The sequence below is a fragment of the Pezoporus flaviventris genome, unplaced genomic scaffold (genome assembly GCF_033815535.1).
Source record: "Pezoporus flaviventris isolate CSIRO_AGI_PZ_B2104156 unplaced genomic scaffold, CSIRO_AGI_Pfla_v1 ptg000095l, whole genome shotgun sequence".
In the NCBI taxonomy this organism is placed as follows: domain Eukaryota; kingdom Metazoa; phylum Chordata; class Aves; order Psittaciformes; family Psittacidae; genus Pezoporus; species Pezoporus flaviventris.
Window position 1 is genome coordinate 97,522 of NW_026892643.1, and position 22,908 is coordinate 120,429.

Genomic DNA, 22,908 nt, shown 5'->3' on the forward strand with positions numbered 1-22,908 from the left:
GTGCACAGGCTGTATATAACTGTCTGTACCCTTATACCTAAGCATGTCTGTAGATTTAATGGGCATATTCAGGTATAATGCAGATCAGAACCCAGTCACATAACTCTTAATTGATTTAAAATTAAATGGATGGTAACAGTGCCAGAAGACAATTTAGTTTGCTCTCTTTCATACTGCGCTGAAGTTGTTTGGTTTTCTTAAAAGAAATAGAACTGATAATTGTCACTACAGTAAGTAAATATGCCTGAATACATGCAGAAAGCAGATCTATTGGGTAAGAAGGTTACAGAATCTCATTTTGTGGTCCATCTGCTCCCTCTTTGCTTCCCAAGCCAACAGACACTAATCTGGGATGAAGAAACTGACAGGACATGGGGGAGGAGTAGACGGTCACGATTCCGACTCATTGCAGCTTTTTGATATATGTGCTTATGCCACTGTGATATAATAGAAGGAAAATAATGCAGTGGAGTCAGGAGGACAATTCAAACAATTACGTATTACAGCAGCATTTTACTATTCAAGACTTTCTCATTATTTCAGTGCAATTCATATATTTTACCCCTGAGATCGGAGAGCTCAAAATTAATGTTCAAAGGGAAAAAGATGCATGGCTGGAAAAGGTTGTTAAGATAATCATAAGCTGAAATAAACAGTAAAATAATCAGATTGAGCTAAGAAAAGTGTCCAGGGTACTCCTGTTGTTTTTTTTCCTTTTTTCCTAATTTGCATCTATGCTGATGGTCTTGAAGAAAATGTGAACATAATCCCAATAAAAATGTTCTAGCCACCTTAACACGAAAAAACACTGCAAGAGGATGAAAACTAAACACAAAAGAGCTAAGGATGAAAACAAAAATCAAAGCCACAGACCATCAGTGAGAAAGACAAAGCCGAAGTGGCAGTGTGGTTAACCATGGATGGCAAATGAGAAAGGCATGTGTTGTGTGACTGTGCAGTAGTGAAAATACAGCCAATGGAGCTATATCGTGTCACTTCCATCTCTAAGCAGCTCGGCAACAACAGGACTGCCAGTCCTGATTTCTAATTCTGGGCACCTTGTCATCAGAAAGATCATCATAAATAGAAATAAGTTTGTACAAGAAACAAGAAGGAGCAAAGAAAAAAAGAGATAAAAAGAGATACACGTGTATAGCTTGGCTTAACTATAATTCAGATACAAGACACGTACAAATAATTTAAGCATGCTAACACTCCACTGAAAGTGGTAAGTTCTTCAGGGCAGTAAAAGAGAAGTATCACTATCATTCTGGATAAGTACTATGAAGAAGTTAGAAAAAATAAAGCTGTTGTCAGTGGAAAAGTGAGTCTTACGGTTAAAGCACCTAACCCAAGAATTTTAAATCGTTTTGACCACACAATGTGAAGCACTGACACAGTGTAAGGCCCCTCTCCTTCATGGAAGCTGTTCATACTTTCTGAAAGGGTAACTTTAGCCCACATCAGAGACTGTGGAGGTGCATAAAAATGACTGGACTCCCCTCATCTAACCATGGACTCTTCATGGGTCCTTTCTTACCCCTTTCCACTCCCAAAAGCTACCTGGCTGTCCCTTGGATGTGGTTCCCTCCCTTATGTGCAGAGCCAGCTGACTCAATTGCTTACAATTGCAACCCAAGTCAACCACACCAACCTGTAGCACAGTGCTGCCAATCACCAGTGTCAGGGCTGAGTGCACGTGCCTTGTGGATACTTTAGGATACTGGAGCAGCAGGCAGTCAAGGGAAAGCTTTGAGCCTATGAAATGGTCAAGGGCAATGGCAGAAGTTCAAGATCAGCATTACAAGAAGCTTGCCTGCATCCTAACAAGGACACAAACACAACTTCAAACACAAAAGGAAGTTCCCTGAAGAAAGAAGTCCTTTGACTGAGGACAACTCAGCTCTTTCCAGAAGAGGCTAATGAGCACACCATAGATGGAGAAGAGATGACTGGAGGTAACCTCTTTGAAGCATTGGTTTCCCAAGATATCCAGAAATTGGCTTGACTTCCATGTCCCCCAGTGTGAAAGCAATGTTTGGAGGCCCTTTGTTTTGCATTTTTTCTGTGCGTGCTGAGAAGCGCTGGGCAAAAAGGTAACTTTTTTTCATCTTTGTTCTCCCTCACACACATATATAGCTGTCTCAACCTTGCATACTCCCAAACAGCCCTTGCCCTGGAACAGGATCTAAACTTTCCAGTGTCTAAGCCCTTTCTTTTTTTGGGCTTGGTCTCCCTAGGATTAATGGTAATGAATCCCATGGTATTGATTTTGTGAAAGCCAAGAATTTCATAGCAAAGCCCATACATAATTACAGATCATCCTCTCAACTTCATCTAATGCATCAGAATGTATAAAAATCAAACCTGAAATTGAGACAACAAAAGGGATTCCCAGCACAGCAAGCTTTTCCAGAGAAACTTGGGCAGATCTCTGCTCTTCTGGTTTAATGCACCACAGGCACAGTATGCAACTGCAGAATAAGGGTATGCTTGGCATGAGCGAAGATGCACGTTCATCAGCCTACAATACCATGGATCCAAGTCACATCCTCCGATCTGTGTGGTGCCTTCAAGTGGTCAGTGATCACCAAAAAGTCAATCTAAGCTTCCTCTCCTCACTTGCTTGTACCTTGGAAGCTGGTCTTGATCCATTCATCTCTTACCGAAGCTGTCAGTAATTCTCTGCTCCTAGCAGTATGAAGAAAATAACTTCCCCCTTCTATCTACACTGGATCAGGAATCCCTGGAATGGGATGCAGTGTCTTTGTGTTGGATTTTCTCACAAATGGATTGGATTCTTTCATCAATATGCCCTGTTGCTTTTTGGATCCATGTTCATTTCTACACTATCAAGAGGGAAAAGCGCCTAACTATGCATTGTGTGAAACCAAGGTGCTTTTCGATTTGCTTGGAATGTGCCACTTGATAATTTTTCTTGTTTGAAGCATCTTGGCATCTGCAGCCAAAGCCAGACAACTCAAGGACACAGCTGGTCCTACAGGCTCTAGAGAAAGCCTGGGAACAAAACCAGGGCTGCAGTGGTCAAAGTAGACTCAACAGAGTGAACGTGCAAAATCCAACTTGGCAGAAACAGCCATCATGAGTGTGGAGCACAGCTAGGCTTCAGTGTGTGCCTCAGTGGAAAAGTTAAGTGCCTTAAGTTTAGAGGTTAGCTAATGAATAATACAGGAACAACACTTTCTCCTCCTCAAAATCCCATGTACAGCCTTTAGATCTTGGCCCTCCTGTGAGGGCCAAGAGCTTTGCTGACTTTCACTTTGCAGCCCTGAATGTTGGTAGTGTAGCAGGGAAAGCTGAGCAATCATTAGCTTCCAGGTGCTCACGGTAGTGTTTTTGTTCACTCTTTGCAGGGGAGTTCATCAGCTATGAACATGGTCCCTCTCATCTTCCAGCTCTTGCTCTGCTGCTGAGCCCTCACCATGCTGCTGCAGGACCTCCTGTTGACAGGCACTGGAGTGCTCTGTAAGCCCAATTCCACCTGCAGCCTCTCCCAGTGCATGGTCTGGACAGCATAGTAGGTGATACTTGAGGCTGGGGACTCTGAGTGCAGACAATTTCCCACCTGTAGGGTCTTTGCTGTTTCCTGGTATGTGCTTCTGTAGCTTGTGAGCTGTTGAAAAGCAAATGACATCCTGAAAACAGCTCAGAGTTTCTCTGGCAGGTTATCTGATGTGGTGGTCAGTGCCTCATACTGCAGCGGGGGCAAGCCAAACACAGCGGGGCAGGGGATGCTGTGCACCAGAGCCATGTCTGATTCTGGCAAAATACCTGCTCAGTGGATGTGCCTGATCCAGAGCTGCATCCACTGACTCAGCAGTGATCCTGCAGTGCCAGCCTGGGAGTCATTGGCTTGAGAAGGAGTTGGCTACTGGAGTGGTGAGACCCGACAGGTGGCATGCAGATGGAAAGGAGTTAAAGCTCTATTGTTTGCTGCTCTTTGATTCACTGCAAATTCCTTTATGGGGAAGTTAAAAAATATGATGTCTTCTTCTAGACCAAAGATCTGGGTTTGGAAGATCATGAAATACTTCAGTATTTCAGTTTATAGTGACTTCAGCTTGTAATGATAATCCAGTTTATAGGGACGTAAAGACTAAACAAAACAAAAAACTTTGGAAAAATTCAAATTCTGCTCCTCTGAACATCCATCTTGGGACCCATCTTTTGATACAGCCAAGGACTGGAACTCTGAGGTGATTTCTCTTAGCTTGTGGCTCTTTTCTTTTAGCTTCACACAGCTATTTACTACTGCATATTTTGGTTCAAGTCCAGGTATCTGTCCTGAAAACAGGATGCATGACATCTAAAATCCAGGCAAGTCAAAGCAGTGGAAGGATTTACTGCTCCTGGTAAATTACCAGATGCAGTAACTTCTCAAGAAGGAAGCAATGCCAGTCAAAACAACATAGGTGGATGGGGTGAAGGAGCTGAGTAATCCATCCTAACTGTGCAGACCTAGAAGGAACTGCTGCCAACAATACATGTAAAAGAAACTAGTTCTTGTGAAATGCACCCTGAAGACAGTTATAAACAGAAATAACATGAAAACATGGGTGTCCAGATTAATGAAATAAAAGCAAAAGCAATTTTGATAGTTTCATAGTTTTTTTCTTTTTTTCTGCAGGGAAATCAAAATACAGAGTTTTTAAAGGAGAACCCAAACAAACCTATATGCTTTAGGTCCAATATATTTAGCAATAGCCTAATTTAAGAGATTTAAATGGAGCTTTACACAAGTGTTGGAGAAGAACCTAGCCCCCTTGGTTCAGCCTCCACGGGGCTAGTGTCCTCCTCTGCCCAGCACCGGACTTCCACCCTTCCCACCAAAATAATGTTTGCTTGCCAATAGCTCTTTCTCCAAGAGATGTAAACGGGCCCTTGTTTGAGCTCGTCACAGATTCAGCTTTATTCTTTTATCTTCAGTAATTTGGAGATTTTTTTTCCCCTGCACATAGTTTCTATGTTCCACTCGCTGCTATTTGCTAGAGAAAGACTCTTGGGCTTTTTGCCCTTTGTATTTCCTCTCTTCTTTCATGTGGAGAAGACTGCCAACGTGGGATTTGCAAACTGCTGCCAATATGGGATTTGTGCTGCTGCGGCTGCCAATCTTTAATTTAGCATATGTATAAAGCTAATTTTTGGACACGATGCTAGTGCCTGGCATCTCTGCAGGAGTCAGCCAGGTTGTAATGTTTGTATTGTACTGCACTATAAAAAACAATAAAAAGAAAATATAAAGGAAAAAGCCTTTTATCTCTAGCTTTATAGTACAGATATGGTCTAAATAGTTGTATTCTCTCTCTGCATCTAAAATTCGCTTCCTCCTTTCTGTGCTGTAACCCTTTCTTTTAGATTTGCAGTTTGTATTGCCTGCAGTAGGAGCCAATGATAGACTTCTGCTCCCTACTGAGCATATCTTCATATTAAAATGTATAAATGCAACTCTTTAGCTGAAGAAAAAAGACTAGTTTCCCTTTAATTATATTTAAACTACAGTCATATGCGCAGAGTAATACTTTCTCCCTTTTTTTTACATTTTAATACAGAGAGTTGGAGAAAAAAAGAATCTAATCATTCAGGAAACATCTTTCTTACAGAAAACATAAGCTTGACTACCCTTCTTTGGCAAGGATATCTGCTGTTCGGGAGGAGGTTCCTGCCATGAATCCTCTAAAATACGGCAGTGCCGTTTCGGCTCCAGCGCAGGAGTGGGAGTGAGCTGAACATTGCATCCTTAAGCCCCCAGTACAGAGGACCCCACACAGCCCTGGGGAGCTCCTCGGTCATGCCCCAAGAGCAGGAAAAGGGGAAAGCTGCCAGGGAAACTGGAGCTGTTGGGGGGGACAAAGAGGAGCAGCTTTATGCTGTCCCATGATGGTGGCTATAGCAGGACAAAGGCTATAATAGGGTGGTATGGTTTCTAGTGGTCCTAGATGGATTTATAGGAAGAGAGATTCATAGCAAGAGCATCCAGTGACAGCTCACAGCCCTTCCTTACAGAGGGAATTTACTAAACCTGTACCTAAACCTATTCCAGCCCTTGTACTTGAAGGGTAGATGTTCAACAGAAGAAGTACAGGCACGAAGAAAACTCCAGAGAACGGGCTATGGTTTGGAAGAGCATGACAAACCACAAGAGTGGCAAACTGAGATGGTGACTTCAAGTAAGGCCTGCTGAATGCATCCAGTCTAAGCATCTTTCCTTAAATGCAGGAGAAAAATCAGCAGACAAACACAGAGAAATACAAGGGATTTGTACTCTTGGTTTTTACAAATATTTAGTATTCCTATGGTCTGCAGAATCTATTTTGATTGTTTTTTTTTCTTATCAACAGAGATTTTTGCAATTTCTTGTTCCATGATATGTATTAGACAGAGGAAAATGGTACTGCAGTGTCCTGGCATCATTTTATCATTTTAATTACTGAGCTCTAAATTACCCCATCTACAGAAGTCCACAATATAGCATTGACTACCCAGTAATAGAAGGTAGTTTTTCCGCACGGCTAGACTGGTATTTTCTAAGAAGGAGATCTGCTAGCTTGCCTACTTTCACAGCGGCAGTGCCATGTGCTGTAATGAGACAGGATTATTGTTGCAACTGCTCTTGAAGGCCTTTCTCCCCAGGCAGCTGAAGAATGACTGAGTCATGCAGGTGATGCATTTGTTGTAATGAGATGGACAAAACCCCCAAACTCACATCCAGGCCTTCACTTGGCAGAGAACAATCCCTCACATACCCACACCTCTGGTAGAGGGAGGGGGGACAGAGATGGAGGGTGAGAATAAAACCACCAATGCTAGGAAAAAAACAAACAGAAAATATTACTATAAAAAAAAAGGGGGGGGGAGGGTGTCTAATGCTAATGCACCCTGCACAGCCATGCAGAAAACCCGGAGTTTGATTTCTAATCCCAGCCTCTTATTCCCCTGGCTGGCAGGGAGCACGCACAGGGTGGAAGGAGGTGCCGTGCATCATTCAGTGGCAGCCCCTCTGGCTGCCTAATGAAAGGGGTTGACAGGCTCTTGCGGGAGACCCATCCAGCCCTCTTTGGCTGGAAGGATGACGGCCTTGGCATGGAGCATCGCGCCACAGGAGGGGACTTTTTCCCAGTTTTATAAACCCCATCCCTGAGGCCCTGTGTTGCTGCCAACTTCTTCTGCCCAACGCACGACTGTCTAGGACTCCCTCTGGGGCTCATCCGCTGGTTGGAGAGGCTGTTATTGAGAAACACAGGATACACTCTCGCACAGTGTGCCGAGCCCGGACCACCCTCGCTGAGCTTCCCACACCTTCTGGCTCGGAGACCGAGCATCAGGGCTGGGAATGGTCACAAGAATAGTACCATTAATAGGAATCAGAAGCACAAAACAATTACTTATCTTGTGCTAGGAGTTTGTGAGGGGGGCATCGTGTGGAGCCCTCTGTAAGCTGGAAATCGGCTCTATTCCCAGAGCATCGGTGCATCAGAAAACCCTACTGACAGGCACCTCAGAAATATAGAAAGAATTAGCACTCTGAATGCCAGGATGCTGTTGCCAATGTGGTGCTCAACTTAGCAGCAGTGCTCTGAGCTCCCTTACCCTCTTCTGTCGTGGGAGGCAGAAGAAATGCCGTTATCTTTTCAGTGTCAAGTGTAACCGGACACACGTGGGACAAACTCTATTTTATAGACCTCCACATAGCTTTAGGATTACAATGCAAATGTTAATTTCCAATCTGTAGTGAAGGGGGAAGTTTTTCTGTACCCTTGCACTGCTTTGCAAACTCCTCTCCTGGGTGGCAGTGAATGTTGTTGGCTGCTTGGGGAACCATTCCTGGAAACTAAGGTCTCATTTCCACTCTGAGTACCTGCCATGGTTTGGATCAGTCATTTATTTCATAGCACATGGGGCTGCCCTCTGCTGCTATGAGCCAGTGGCATCTGAAGCTACTGGAGAAGCAAAGCAAGCAGTTGAGGATGTTTCAGGCCTGTCTACCAAGATAAAACGTACCACAGGTGGTGTTTTACCTGTGTCTGGCCCTTCCCTTCTGATTAAATCCCATGATTTATTAGGATTGCTTGATGCAAGCAGAGCCCAAGTGCCCCAATTTCCCTAACAAGGTATCATACAAGCTCATGCAAGGATTGTTCAGCCCCAAGACAAAAATATAATCCCTGGACTGAAAGCACAGGCCAGCGTCTGCGTCCAACCACTGGTGACTCTGCTATACCTGCCAGAAAAGGGACTGCCACTGAGTATTGTTGCTGTCAGAGAGTTAAAATCTTTGATAGCACCAACCAGGAATAAATCTGAACCCAGGGACAAGTAGTTAAACTGCATGCTGCAACACGTAAAACCTATTCAGAAGCCTGCACAAAAATAACCCAACCAAAACAACAACAAAGCTTTTCGGGAGGTCTTGTTATGACCTCATCATTGACCTGCTGATTCACCATTCAGTTGGGCAAAGGATTCATATGACACTAGTCTTTCCCAATCATGTGAGAAGGGTACCAAGTAAAATGGAGTCACTGGTGTGAAACATGAAATTATCCTCTCACATTTCATCTGTCAATTATTTCACATCAGCAGTCAGGGAAAACAGATGTAATGAACAGCTCATCATTCAAAACAATCACCCACTAAACCCAATTCCCTCACTAAATATATTCAGGGGAAGATCAGCCATGGTTAGATTTACACACAATATGAATCATGTTCAGTGGCTTGTTTTTTACCCTGGGTCACACCAGCCCATCTGTTCCCCACACCTCTGCGTTTGGGCAGCTGCCCATTCCCAGCCTGGGCCCCCTCACTGTACAACAGCATATGCAAAGGCAACTACGGTTAGAAGCACAGGACTTAACGTCACTTGATATCCTGGGCATCTACCTCTCCCGGTGTACCAGTGCACAAGAAAAACTATCTGTGCAGGACAATAAAATACCCAAAGGAGGAAATAAACACAGCACCATTATTATGTCCAAGGTAGATTGCAATCAACAGTGAAAGTGAGGGCACATCTAACATGAATGATAGAGCTTCATCAAAAAAATGACCGATGTTCCTAAAACCAATTCAAATCCAAAAATACATATTTAAAGGCAGGAAGACCCCTCAATTTTTTTTCCAGTGATTTTCTTCAAGTCTTAGCTCTTTACAACTACTGCCATCCTACCCACGTTATGACTTTAGGACTACTGAAGCCTAAATACTGCTGACAGTACCTCAGTGTAAGAAATACCTTAGAAATTGCACAGATGAGATAATTACCATTGCAGGTATTTAAAAATGCTTTTTAAAAACGTGCTGCTACGACTAATCAGGGAAGAAAAAGGGTATTTTGTGTTTCTCAAAGTATGACACACACCCCTATGACACAACAATTAAATGTGGAGTTTTTACATGCAGCCCTTTGCTGATGTGAATATGAGAAACGGATGCTGTAGGGTCAATGGAGCACTGCTGAAGCATGGGCAGTCACACAAGAGCGACGGTTCCTATCTAGTCGCACAAACACGCCAGCATACCGCGGCACCTCGGTGGTCTGGTTCCTCACTGATATTTCGGTTGTTCAGCTGCCACAGCTACAGGGTTTGAATTAAACACTAGTGCTCGGCGATGCTGATGCTCGCAGTCAAGCATATCTTGATGAAATTAGAGATGCAGAAAACATTTTTTGACAGAGTGCATGAGCAAAACCAGCCAGAAGTGCAGCCAGTTCAGTGCAAATGGCTCGTGCAGAGAGAGAGACCAAGGATATGCTGAAAATTGGACTCTCTGATTTTGGCAGGAAGAGGCGAATTTTATTAGCAATCTCTGCCGCAAACATAACTTTCCGACTATTAACAGTTTTTAGTTGCCAAAAGAAAATCACAATTTCTAATTGCTTCTCATCTCTTACATTTTATAATGGAAAACGAAAAAGAGAAAGGCAAGCAAACTTACATCTCCACTACATAAAATAGTAGGTAAGTAGAAAATACAGGAATATTCCAGTTTAACAAAATCTTCACAAATGTAAACACTTTACAACCTTCTGCCCAAACCTGGGCACCTGTAATTCAGCAACAATTTTGCAAACACGTATTAAGAATGTGCAGGAAAATATTGCAAAGTGTTGTAAATCAGCAGCAATTGGTGAAAATAAGGCTGGGTATTCTTAATGTTCCTATTTATTACGTAGTGTGCAGGGTCTTAAAAGTCTAAGGACACTTTGTTTCCTTGAAAGAAACATGTTCTGTTCTGATTTTCCCTTCAATTCAATAGAATGCAAATTTTAAATTAATAGTGCAAAGGACAGCAGGATTACTTCCAATCTGGGAAGCACCAAACCCCACCTGTTTTACTGTATTTCTTCCTAGACCAGAATTAAAATACAGCCTTTCTGGCTCTGTGAGTACCACCATGGTCAACAAGCAGAGGAAATTGCTATGGAACAACACTTCCAGTGTCTCTGACTTAGAGGCTTGGATGGGCTAAATGAGACTCTTATAGCAGTGTGTCTAAACTCCATTGAAAATATCCTCAGCTTTTTAGAAGGTCCCCAAAGGTTCACTAAGACACAGCATGTAAAAATTAGTCGCTAGCTCCTTTGCAGAGAAAGGCTGGCAGGCTTGACGGGGAAATACCCTTTAGTCACAGTACGGAGAGTGGCCCTTGGGGAAGGGCCCAGACTGACTTGGCTCCCATGGTCAGCTACATTGCCCAGCCAGAAACACACTGCTTGTCACTAAAACCAAACCAGCTGTTCTCAGCCACAAAGATATATATCTGTTACTTGCAAAAGTGTCTTTCTCCAGTGCTCTGATCATGCCGACTAAGAAGACCACGCATGTAAGCTTTCCAGTTGCATCAGAAAAGCATTGATTAGCTGCTCCATGAGGTGAGTGGGGACATTTCCTACCCTGCCTTGCCAGAACATGGCTAGCATATGCACTAACTTGCAGAGGATGTGGCCTTGAAAACAGAATACAAATTCTTCTACATGTCCTCATTGGAGTGACCAAAGTTGGAGAGAAGATAAAGGACAGCTGAGAGTACCAGATGTGCGGTGGTTCGAAACTCATGCTGATGGCAAAGCTAAAGGAGCAACACTGCGTATGGGCACAAGGCAGGAAGGTATGGCTTGACTACGAGCTACCTGGTCTACAAAGTGCCAGTTAAAGCATGCAGCTGCAGACAGCCATGCTTTCTTGGCTGTCTCTGTGGCTGGGCACATGTGTCAGCAGAGTCTCATCCTGAGACCCTTCAGGGCCCCAAAGGTTGCCTGCAGCATTGCTACATGCTAACCTTGGGTCAGGGTGCTCTCTTTCCTCTCCTTAAAATACCTCCAAAACAGAAGGGAAATGCAGCTCCCATGAAACACTTGGCTCTGTCCCCCGGCCTTGAATATTGACAAGGGATGGAGCATTCACCACCTCTTTGGGCAACCCATTCCAGTGCCTTACTGCCCTCACAGTAAAGAGCTTCTTCCTTATATCTAACCTGAACTTCTCCTATTTAAGTTTAACCCCATTACCCCTTGTTCTACCACTACAGTCCCTAATGAAGAGTCCCTCCCCAGCATCCTTATAGTCCCCCTTCAGATACTGGAAGGCTGCTATGAGGTCTCCACACAGCCCCAGTGAAGCCCAACCTTTCTTCATTCCTTCTCTGAGACGCAGGGCGGCCCCTGCATGTGCTTGAGTGCATTTTGAAGCCAGCCCCTGGGAGATGCAGCAACCATGACAGCCTTTGCACGATGTGCCCCGCCAGGCACCCGCTGGGCCAGCGTGGCTCTGCACCCACCCCTACTGCTAGCCTCTCGCAGTGCAACAATTTACCCTTGAATAAATTAGCAATAACTGGAAATCCACTTCACTGGACCTTACGCAGCATGACTAATGTGACTCACTTTTTAGCTCTGTTCCTTTTGTGTGACTACTCAGCAAAGAGGGTGCCTTAGAAAAGAGAAGAACCAGTAAACTTTATGCTGTGGAAAAAGAAATGACAGTCTCTGAAGAGTGATATAAAGGTTTAATGGGTACTTTGGATGCACAAGAAGCAAGTGTTTTAAGACTACCGTGGGGCACAATGCTTTTACTGATGGCTTTTTTGCCTTTGTATCCTTGTCTTTACCTTTTAGTCAGTGCATGTTAATTTTGGTGGCACAGGGACAAGGCTCAGAAAAGTACAATGCTGCAACAAAGGGAATACAAATCTGCAGAGCACAAATAATTTTGTGAAAAACAACAGACTTGTGCTATTTACCAGAAACATTGCAAGGGTTGGGTGGGCTGAGGGTAAGCTGAATCTCAGCCTTTGTCTTTGCCTAGATCTCTTATGAGAATGTGGTTAAGCCATTTAAACCCCTCCTTCACAGAAACAAAACAATACAAAAGGATATTTAGAATGTCAAACACAGTGAAATTACAACATAAAAAGCTAACAAGCCAGAAATGTAGTTTTTAAAAAGTGAAAGCACAAACATTGTAATTCTGGGGTGCCACATACATCAGTGCTCTTTCATGACCCTATTCAAGCTCATTGCATTGAGCTAATTGCCAGGCCATTTTTTCCTCCAAAATAAAAAGAGGAATATTCAGCACGTAAATGACCACATAAGCATTATAGCACTGCTACAATACTCAAACAATTTGGCAAACTCTGTGCACTCAAAGTAACTTGCAACCTGTTATGTGAAGTAAGCACTGTGAATTGCAATATAGCATTTGTGGCATAATTGCTGTGGGTTTATAAATGTCATATGCAAACACAGTGTTTAAATATTTATCTTCTGGTACCTGCCAACAGGTATTTTCCATTGTAGGGGGAGTGCTTTTCTCTTGACTTATGCACATAATTCCTGTAACATGAAGCTCAGATATGCATGCAGAAGGAGAGAAAAATACATCCCTGTAGCTACGATTTTTTCTAAGACATTAGTAAGACAAGTGTTTCACAATTTCTGTGCAGAATCCTTAAGCAGAAATTGTAGTGCATGAAACAATCCCAATTTCCAAGGAAAAAATTATAGCTTTTCATTCTCATAGCAGCATGTAACTAAGGTTTAGATGAGTGAACAGATGCATGCAAAAATCAGCCATGAGAATGGAAAACATTCATTTTCACAATCTGCTAAATCTGCTAGGTATGCATGAAATGGAGCCAAAGAGATCTCCAGCAGAACGCAATGTCACAGTCTTGGCACAACGGGGAACTTTCTCAGATGCTGCTTGTGCCAGCACTGGCACTTGTACTGTACAGCTGTGTTTAGAGATCACCAAAATACACTGGAATCTCAAAGGGTTAATAATATGATTGCTATTAAAATACATTCTCCCTACTTGTCCAGGAAATTAGATGTGATTCTTTTTTATTATTGCAGCTACTTTACATGAAGTAACAAGTTCAAAAGAGAGATTTTCCAAATGCCTTCCAGTTTCCTTCTGTAACAATGTAAGTCCCTTATCAAACCCTTTCAAATGAAAACTCCATGGTGTTGCCTTCACAGCACTTACATGACCCAAGCTTAGTGACCCCATACAATGCTGAGAAAGATCCCGAATTTTGTATGATTTTTTTATATTATTACTCTTCTTCTAAACTGCAGTAGAAATGAGCATATAATTAGACTGGGTAGATTAGATTGAATTAAAGAGTATAGTCAAATCTTCTCTTAAGTAGCGGTTTCTCAGAAATAAGGCTTCTGACTTTTCAGCAGTGAATTATATGTCTTATTCTGTTGAAATGTAGATCTTATCAATTTAACTTCACAGCTGGTGCCCGGCCTCCAAAAGCCTGACTCTCTAAAGCCCAAAGAAAGCAACTGGATTGAGTACCACCCTGTCTCATTTTAGCACGTCGAAAACAAGGGCCGTGGGCAAGAAAGGATATACAGAAAAGCAGGAAGGGAGGAGACCGCTCCCTTGAGCAGCAGGCTTCTTCCGACAGCTCCTTTCTGCCTCCTCTTGGCGTGGGAGGCTTGGGCCCTCCCGTTCCTAAAGAAGGCACCTTTAATCTCTTTTCCCTTAAATAAAATTGCTTGGAAGTGCTTGGTTTTAGCAGCACCTTCAGGAGGAAGACATTCTTCTGAAGCAACAGGAGAAGTTTTCTGTAGAGGTAGCATTGCTTTCTGGACTTCTGAAGGGATTCTTTCCTTTTGGAAATCTGGCAGCTTCACACAGAAAGAGAATTTCATAGCTTATCTTTTGGGATCTTGGATCAATTTTAATGGGAAAAAGCATTGAAAGAACTTGTCACATGGCTCCTGGAACCACATGGAGAGTCAAGGATGCAACCGTGCTCCAAGGCTGCCGCTCAAGCACTTGCATTTATATTTCTTGGCAAAAACCACATTTATGTACTCACTCGATTTCCAGAACAGGGTGAAAACCAGATGCCCTTCTTTGCACCACGCAGCTTACTCCATGGGATGTCTACATGAAAAGATACTGTGCTGATGGGGTTTATTTTAAGGAGGTGGTTGATTGGTAGCCTAAAGTGCTGCCCTTTTCATGCCACACTCTGGAAGGGAAAAAAATCACTACGAAAGTAGGTGTGCTCGAGCCAAGGCGCTCTATGAAGTATACCTTCCCTCTGATCTATGACCTGGAATTTGTCCCCAGAGGCAGGGAGGTAGATGCTGCCAGGATGACCCTCGGACTGCTTACAAAACTCTGCTGGAGTCCTGACATGAGGAGGAGGAAAATGAAAGGAGTAGTTTAGAAAAAACCACTTTTGTTTAGGCCAGATCTGTGACCTGTAAAGCTGTCTCAAAAGGGGTACACAGCCTCTACCCTTCCTTCAGAGGCTCCATCAAAAGGAATGCCTGGAACCTGCAGCTCCATGCAATGCGATGTTTCACTGCATACTCTTTCCTCTGTTTACCTCTGGAAGTGTCCATTATGATTTTGTATCTTCAGTGATTTATTTATCCCATTCTGATATATCTCTCTTCCTGTTTAAGAAATTTCCAGTGTAATTACTCAGCACCAGAAGAATGGACAAATTATTTGTGTAAGTGAGATGCAACACCAGCATCCACTTCTCTGGCTTGCCATACAATTGGCAATAGTGATTTTTAACAGTGCTTTGTGGAACGAGTACCCTACATTTAGGGAATCCCAGCAAAGCTTGCAAGTTTTTCAACACTGTAATGAAAAGATGGTGCCTATTTTCCTGTTGTGGTGCAAAATCACATTTTGGGAGTGTTAAGATGCTGTGTCATGGGTTACAGAGATGCCTCACACAAGTGAAAACCATGTAGTTCCCATTCTGTGACAGCCTACTGCAGCCACTTGGAAAAACAAAAAGCAGTGAAAAGAATTGAACCAGTTCACTGTGGTTACTGCAAAGTGAGCTCTTTACTGTATGTGCTGTGAGGCTACCTTGACATGCCTATAGGTTGCTACTACGAGACTGACAAATGCTGGGGAACCCATTTGCATGGTTCAGTGAGTCCATAGGAGAGAATACGGTGAGCAACCTTGGCAAGTGTTGAGAGCGCGAGTCAAGGCAACGTGTAAAGTGCCAAAAGGGAACCGGCAGAACATTACACTTGTATGAAATGGGAGTAATCTCATTACCAGAGGTGATAACCATTACACCCCTGATGGAAATGCATAATTACTAAAAACAGCTAATCAACTGCAAGAGCAGCGGGGTAGCCAGAAGCTCCTATCTATACCATCTACTGTGCTTAACCCAGTTGGAGCTGCTCCTCCTCCTCCACCTTTACAAAAGGATCAGTAAAAGATGCTGCATGTTCTGACATGTGGGTCAGTGCATGATACAGTGCTTTGCATTTTTAATCAGAAATAAAGCATATTGTGAAGCCACAAATAAAACACATGTTCTGTGAAATTTCCTTCCTAGTTCTATAGGATGCTCAAGCATGCCATACTTCCAGCTGTTCATTTCATAGCTGCATCTGTAGATAAGTGTGTTTTAGAACAATAGTTTAATATGCAACTCCTATTGAAAAAAAAATGACAGTTTCTTACCATTAATCTCTGACTTCGCGAAACCTTGCCTTTAATTTCCTAACAGTATATATGGCTCTGAGCAATAAGAACTGGTAATTCTCAGGCTAATGGTAAGTTGAACCGTTAATGGGATCTGGGGCCAGCTACAGGAGTGCTCTGGTGTGTGTTTAATGAAAAGAAGTCTGACTTACAGCAGCTACAGTAGGGCCATGAACCTCCAAGCTTCACAGATCCAGGGGACAGAAACCAAGGAGACCAGGGGATGTGTGGCCAGTTACAGGATATACTGACCATCTAAGACCAGATGTGGCTGCTCTGTATTATGCATGTATAGAGACATATATTATACAGACTGTGTTTACATGCATACTACTATACAGAGAGAGCGTATGCCGGACTGGGAACAGGATTTGCCCATCATGCTGTCCATGTTTACGTGACACTGATTTATGTGGCACTGGGTTTATGTGAGTGCTGGTAAAGCCACTACTTTCTGAATGTTTGGAACTGAGTGGCTGGCTATTCAGTTTATTTAGCACAGCAAGGAAGTATGTGTATATGTATATATACATATACACACGCACACATATAAGTAAATACATGCACTTATGTGCCTATTTGGAACACTTGCTCAGCCTCATTGATGGTGGAACTGGATGTAACAGGCTTCTGGATTCAGCAACCTCTCAAACATAGTTTTCTTGTCCTGACCCTTACAGTCTGTCTCCAGGCACCTCCAATAAAAGGAGGAACTGCCTTGAACTGTTTTTCAAACCGCAACAGGTGAAGGAAGAGTACAGCGGGAGGGGCAAAATAGCTGTCAGCAGTTACAAGTAAAATATATAATTTTCCACTTACAACTAGAAAAGCAGTAGAAACTACATGAATTGTTTCAAGGTTTTAAACAAAAAGAGCTGCTCATGGAGGTGGCGGGCTGTTAAGAAAAAGCATAAACGAAGATTTCCCTGGTAGTACAGTGGTACCTTTGCTGGTACCAGTTTCACGAATCCTGTCGAGGATCTGATTTCTTGATTAGGTTAGTAAACTAGGACTAGAACCACACAGGGACACATGCACTGTGATGTCTGAAAAAACCCATAGGCTAAAATGTATATGCTGTCCCTGGAGCACAGACAGAAATCCAGGTCTCTCTTCTCTTAGGTTCATGCCCTAATCACTGAGCTAGAAAGTCAGCTTCAGGCCTAGATTCAGTCTCTGGCCCAGTTAATATCTACTTATTTAAATCAAGGTGGAGGATGTCTCTACCACAGAGATGTGTGCATACAGACAGTGTATCAGAGTTTTAGTTAGCAAGCAGGGTGCTGTTGTTACTTCAGCTAAGGACAAATAGACCACTGCTCCTGGCTTCCTGGGCAAGTTGTCTAACCACTAGGGATAACCAGGGGCTTGAGAGCAGACTCTGACTGTAAAGCCTGAGGCAAAGAAAGTATTGAACATCTTGGCCTTATTGATGTTCTGCAAGCAGAGGCCACCACTCAGTAGTAGACCCATTTTCCCTGGTCTTTCTTATGCTGCTGATAAAGGTGTTGAAAACTTTGTGGTTGCCCCAGGTCCCTCACCAGTTTTGACTCCAGGTTTTGACCTTCCTCACTCTGCCCTTACATGCCCAGGTAGTATTTCTCTGTTCCTCCTTGACAGTTCATTTCTGCATCTATTTCCAGTATGGTTCCTTTTTGTGTTTGAGTTAAATCAAGAGTTTCCTGTTCAGCAAGCTGGCCTCCTGCCTGCCTGTTCTCCTGCCCTTCAGATGATATTTTTGCATTTTGTGCAGGTTGTCACTGAAGTCTGACTAGCACTTATGAGCTCCCTTACCTTCAGGGGCAGCCTAACATGCAATCAGTCCTGCCTACCAGCTGAAGTCTTGTGTCCTTGCCTTCCTCACTGCCTTCAGGATTGTGAAATCCAGCATCTGACAGCTCCTGCAGTCAAGGCTGCTATTGACTGACAGTTCATTTTCATTCAGGAGTCCAGCAAAGCATCTTTAAACTATGACACCTAGTTAGCTTGTTCAGCACTTGCATCAAAAAAATTGACTTCCATGCACTCCAGATATCTGTACTGCTTGCAACCCATCACACCATCCTCTCAGTAGATACTGGCATGGTTAAAACCCTCCATGAGAGTCAGAAAGAATCTGAGATACTTCTTTCAGTGTAAAGAAATCTTTGTCCACAGTCTCTCCTTGATCAAGCACTACCATGACATTTCCCCATTCTGGCTTCCCCTCTGACCCTGATCCATCAGCTCACAGTGAGCCTGTTACTCATGCCACCATGGACACAACCATTATTTCTTCTTTCTTATTGTACCCATTTTTAAATAAAAAGACCATGGCTTCTGTGCTTTGTATGTGTCTCCTGTCAGAGCCTGATAGGCAAATTTTGATCCCATCTGCTCACGGGCCTTAGACAGAAAATACATTTCTGATAGCCTAGGCATGAGAGAGACAAGCTGCCAGAAGAGGACAGAAACATGTCCGAGTATGCACAAAAGCAGACTTTCAAGCACTGAAGAGCACAGGCAGAGATTAGCAGTGTGGCTAGGAATCACATTCTTGGATGCGGGTGTCTGAATTAGGAATCACATTCTTGGATGCGGGTGTCTGAATTCAACTCAAAGCAACTAAAATTGTAATGCTCAGAAAGTATAGTTTACTCCAGTGCTAAGGACATTTCAAAATACATGACACTGTGAAGCTCTATGATGAAGTATGAATCTTGTTTGTTAGGTCTACTGATTCTAACTAGGTAAAGAGGAAAAGAGGACAAACCAGGTTGCAATCAAGATATCACAATAACCACAGACAATGAAGTGAGGGAAGAAGATGGATAAGTATGGGGGGGTTGGAGACAGAAGGACATCTCTGCCTGATCAATTTGATGGCTTTTTATGACAAAATGATTAGGTACATGGACAAAGAGAGGAGCAGATGTAATACACCCTGACTTCAGAGGGCATAGCATGTTCATCTGGAAGCTGAGAAAATATAGGCTAGAAGAACTGACTATTAGATGGGTTGAAAACTGGCTGGACAGCTGATTTTGAAGGTCTGCCTAGTTGACGGTTGGTAACAAGTAGAGAACCCGAGGCTTTGATACTGGGGCCAGTTTTATACAGCATCTGCCATGTGAACTTCAGTGACGACACAGAATGAACCCTCAGCAAATCTTCCAATGACACCAAACTACAGGGATATGAGCTGTAGTCCAGAGGCACCATGAGAAACTTGAAGACTGAGATAACAGGAGGCCCAGAGTTCATCAAGGAGAAGCATGAAGTTGTACAGCAGGGGCAGGATAACTCCACATGTGTGCCTGGCCAGAGGTGACAGGCTACAGCTGCTGAAAGGGGCTTGGGGCTTTGGTGGATGACAACCTGAATGAGGGACAGCAAGGGAACAGTGTGCTCTCACTGCAAACAAGGCAAACTGCACACTGAACTAGATTAGGAGGAGTATGGTCAGAACACTAGGGAGGTTATTTTCCCCTTTTACTCTGCAGTGGTGAAGCTGCACCTAGAGTGTAATCTGTAGCTTTGGCCACCTACTTCAGGAGAGGTGTTGAGAAACTGTGGAGGGCAGTCAAGATGTGAGAAAGCTTTTAACACTGCTGCTCATAATGACCTCAAAGGAAATGCGCTAATGTGGAAACCTACCCTCTAAAACTAACAGCCAGTATTCAACTGAGCATCCCTCTCAGAGGGTAAGAGGGCATAATTTCAGTATTTTCATTAGCAACTTGGTTAGTGCAAGAGAGATTAGAGTTTTGGTATTTTCAGCAACCTGTAGTTTGGAGGGAGGTGCAAACACATTCTCAGACTGGATAGACAGTAAAAAATGAAAAAGATAGAACTATACTATATATGAGATAGAGACATAAGAAGCAGAAACAAAGCTGAAAATGCACTAAGGTTGAAGTGAATGAGTGCCACCAATGTAGTGTTATTACAAAAAAGACAAAGCCAATTCTGGAAATATATTATCAGGAATACCATATATAATAAAATAGGAAGCAATTGCACTGGTTTATATTGCATTTATAAGAGAGCAGTTGAAATATCCAGTTTTGGGGACCAGAAATGAAAAAAGATCAGAGGGGGCTCACAGACTTACAAGAAGACTGGGAAGATGTTCCGGCATCTGCTGTTAAAAAAATGCTGATGGATACTCAGAAACTTTGACTAAAAAGAGAAAATCAATAGAAGCCATTAATAAGAATACAATACACAGAATAACGTTTTATAGGTGAGTGTTAGAAGTTTCTGCTGTTCCTTCTGTAAGTGGGCATGGACAACAAAATCCATTTCATTTGCTGAAAATAACATTTATATTAAATTATTAGAAAATTCTGAATAGAAATTAGGGAGATCAGAGACATCTATGGACACTCTCTACAACTGGTTACAGAAACATCCACTTCTGGGAGACATCAAATTCGTGCCCTTTGTGATATGAAGCACATTGTACCCCCATTTCTCCAAAGGTGCCCAGCACCTCAAAGGGCTGTGGTGATGGGTAAAAGATACTTACATGCTTCAAAATACTAGGCTTATGGACTGTTCATACTTGTACAGACATAAAAATAACAATTAAAAAAAGCATTTGGAGGACAGATATTTGAAAAAGAGCCACAACAAAAGCAACTATTTACAATTCCCAGTAGCGTTCAGTATTGCTGGTGCAACACACACGCGACAGGGGATAAATCTTGGTCCTGTTGATGCCAAATGGTGTGAGTTTTCCCACTGACATAATGGTGCCAATGGTACTAACTTCAGAGGAGAGCAATTTGGAAACTTAAAAATTTCACACTCTTTCCACAGTTTAGATGTTGTTATATACTGTGCAAGGTAGAGTCTATGCTACACATCCATGATTTAATAAAACTCTTAAGGCAGTCACTGCCACACCTTTGGTAATGGATTTAACCACAGCAATGATTGCTACACACACATGCTCTGGTAGAAAAGATGCTCAGTAAGAATGTAAGCTAGTAAGTAATAATGGTTAAAGTAGGAGTAGGGAGGAAAAATGCAGCACTTCAAAAGGACCAAACCAAGAATCAACCGTGAAGCCATGTATTAGGTTTGCAAAGCCACAATTAAATCTCTGATAACAAAACCCCAGTCTGACAGTGACTCAGATCTAGTTCTGCTTCACTCAAACCAAGAGACTGGGAGGTTGGAAGGCAAAGTTAGAACAAATTGTTTCAGTTTAGCTTCATTAGTAATTAATGAAATTCTTTATTTGATAAGAAGGAAGAAATCTGTGCAACAAGATGGCAGCCAGCAGACACTGTTGTAATAAAATCTGTATTGGGTCAACACCGAATAGGATATTGCAAAATATGGAAGAATTTGTTTAGCATGTTTTTGTGACTGATCAGTTTATCAAGTGGATTCCTCTTAACCCTCCACACAACAAAATACTACTGCTATTTCAATGTTGCAGCTATGAATAGGGCTGAGATTCTAAACACGGAGCTGTTAAAATAATTTTTATGAGATACACACTTCACAAGCTTAAGTAATAAACGGTTTGCTCTCTAACTGTGATGGAGACAAAAATTTTTTAATTTAAATATGACATGGTATGTACACTTACAGTTATTTAGATTATCAATGCCTAGAATAAGATATTGCAAGAAAGCAAGTTCAGTGACCCACTCATCTCCTGTACCACTGCCTACAGCAGCTGTCCCATAACTGTCCTTCAAGATAAATAAGGAGAACTTCATCAGGGTCTTTGTGGAATGGTTTTATGGGCCTGTTCAGTAAAGAAACAAGTGTTTCTTCTGCAGTGCTGCCAGCCCTTGGCTCCTGCAGCATCTAGCTGGAATATGAAGCCCTCCGATCTAGGGACAGGAGAAGGCATTTGTGGCTATCCCATACTCATGTTGGATAACTGTGAATTACTCACAAGGCACATATAAATCAACGTGTGGGCTAATATATGAATTACCAATTGTGGAGCCTTTTTATGCCCGGAATATTTCTTTTGTACTTGTGGCAGATCATAGCCACTCCCAGATTTCATCTCATGCATATTTCACTCCATTTTTCCTTCCTGCAGTATTTGTGCCATTTATCTTGTCCTATATTCACTTCCCTTTTTTTCCTACTTTTGGGAATAGCATCTAATATGCCTGTAGCATTAGTTTTTCATTGTTAATGTCAAAAAATGTTAATCCGTGAAGACTTGCTTGCTAGATAATGTTAATTCAGCTGCCAGTTTTATAATAGGATTATGCTTTCCAGGATTTAAAAATCCCACTTGTTAGGTACAAAACAGACTTCCACTAACAGCTATAAAATCTAATTTAATCCCTATTGGCATTAACTAAATAGCTGAGGTATAATTTCTGTCTAGCTACACTTAACACCCTGCTATTGCCATAAATATACAGAATTCCCTTTGAAGTTATAAAAGAAACTGTTCAGCAGGATAAACAGGGTCTCGTGAGTCCAATCATATGCTATCTCCAAGGCACAACAAATGTTGTTTACATATTGTAAGGATTTTGTGGACAGTTTATTTAAATAGATTCACCCATGTTTACATGTATTAATTTGCCCTTTTTCTCAAGAAAATGCATAATAAATTATGATCTATAATTATTCTATTTAAAAATAATTGGTTAACAAGTAGAAGATTTGGTCTGTGTGGAATCAAAGTTTAAAACGTAACCAAAGAAGAAAATACCAATTTGTTCAACATGCCCCTTTTTAACGCTCAATTGTATTGTGAAACCTTAGAAGATGAAGTTGTCTCAAGCCTGGCACAAGCACAGATATTTTGAGGCAATCTAGTAAAAGACTGTAACAAGTAAGGAGGAAAGAATGAGCAAGCCATGGTTTATTATCATCATAAAACGAACAGCCAGGATCTTTACAACCATTTACTCCCAAATGA

At 42.4% G+C, this 22,908-nt stretch overlaps 2 protein-coding genes across 4 annotated transcripts in view; one reads left to right on the forward strand and one right to left on the reverse strand.

Moving 5' to 3' along the window:
* ZIC5 (Zic family member 5) overlaps positions 1-5,269 on the forward strand; it is a 92,208-nt gene extending 86,939 nt beyond the window's left edge. The window contains 1 exon segment of the mRNA XM_061476311.1: positions 4,649-5,269. The gene's annotated coding sequence lies outside the window, so the exon portion shown is untranslated.
* Positions 1-22,908, reverse strand: part of CLYBL (citramalyl-CoA lyase) — a 168,253-nt gene that overhangs the window by 46,487 nt on the left and 98,858 nt on the right. The gene's annotated exons all lie outside the window — the stretch shown is intronic.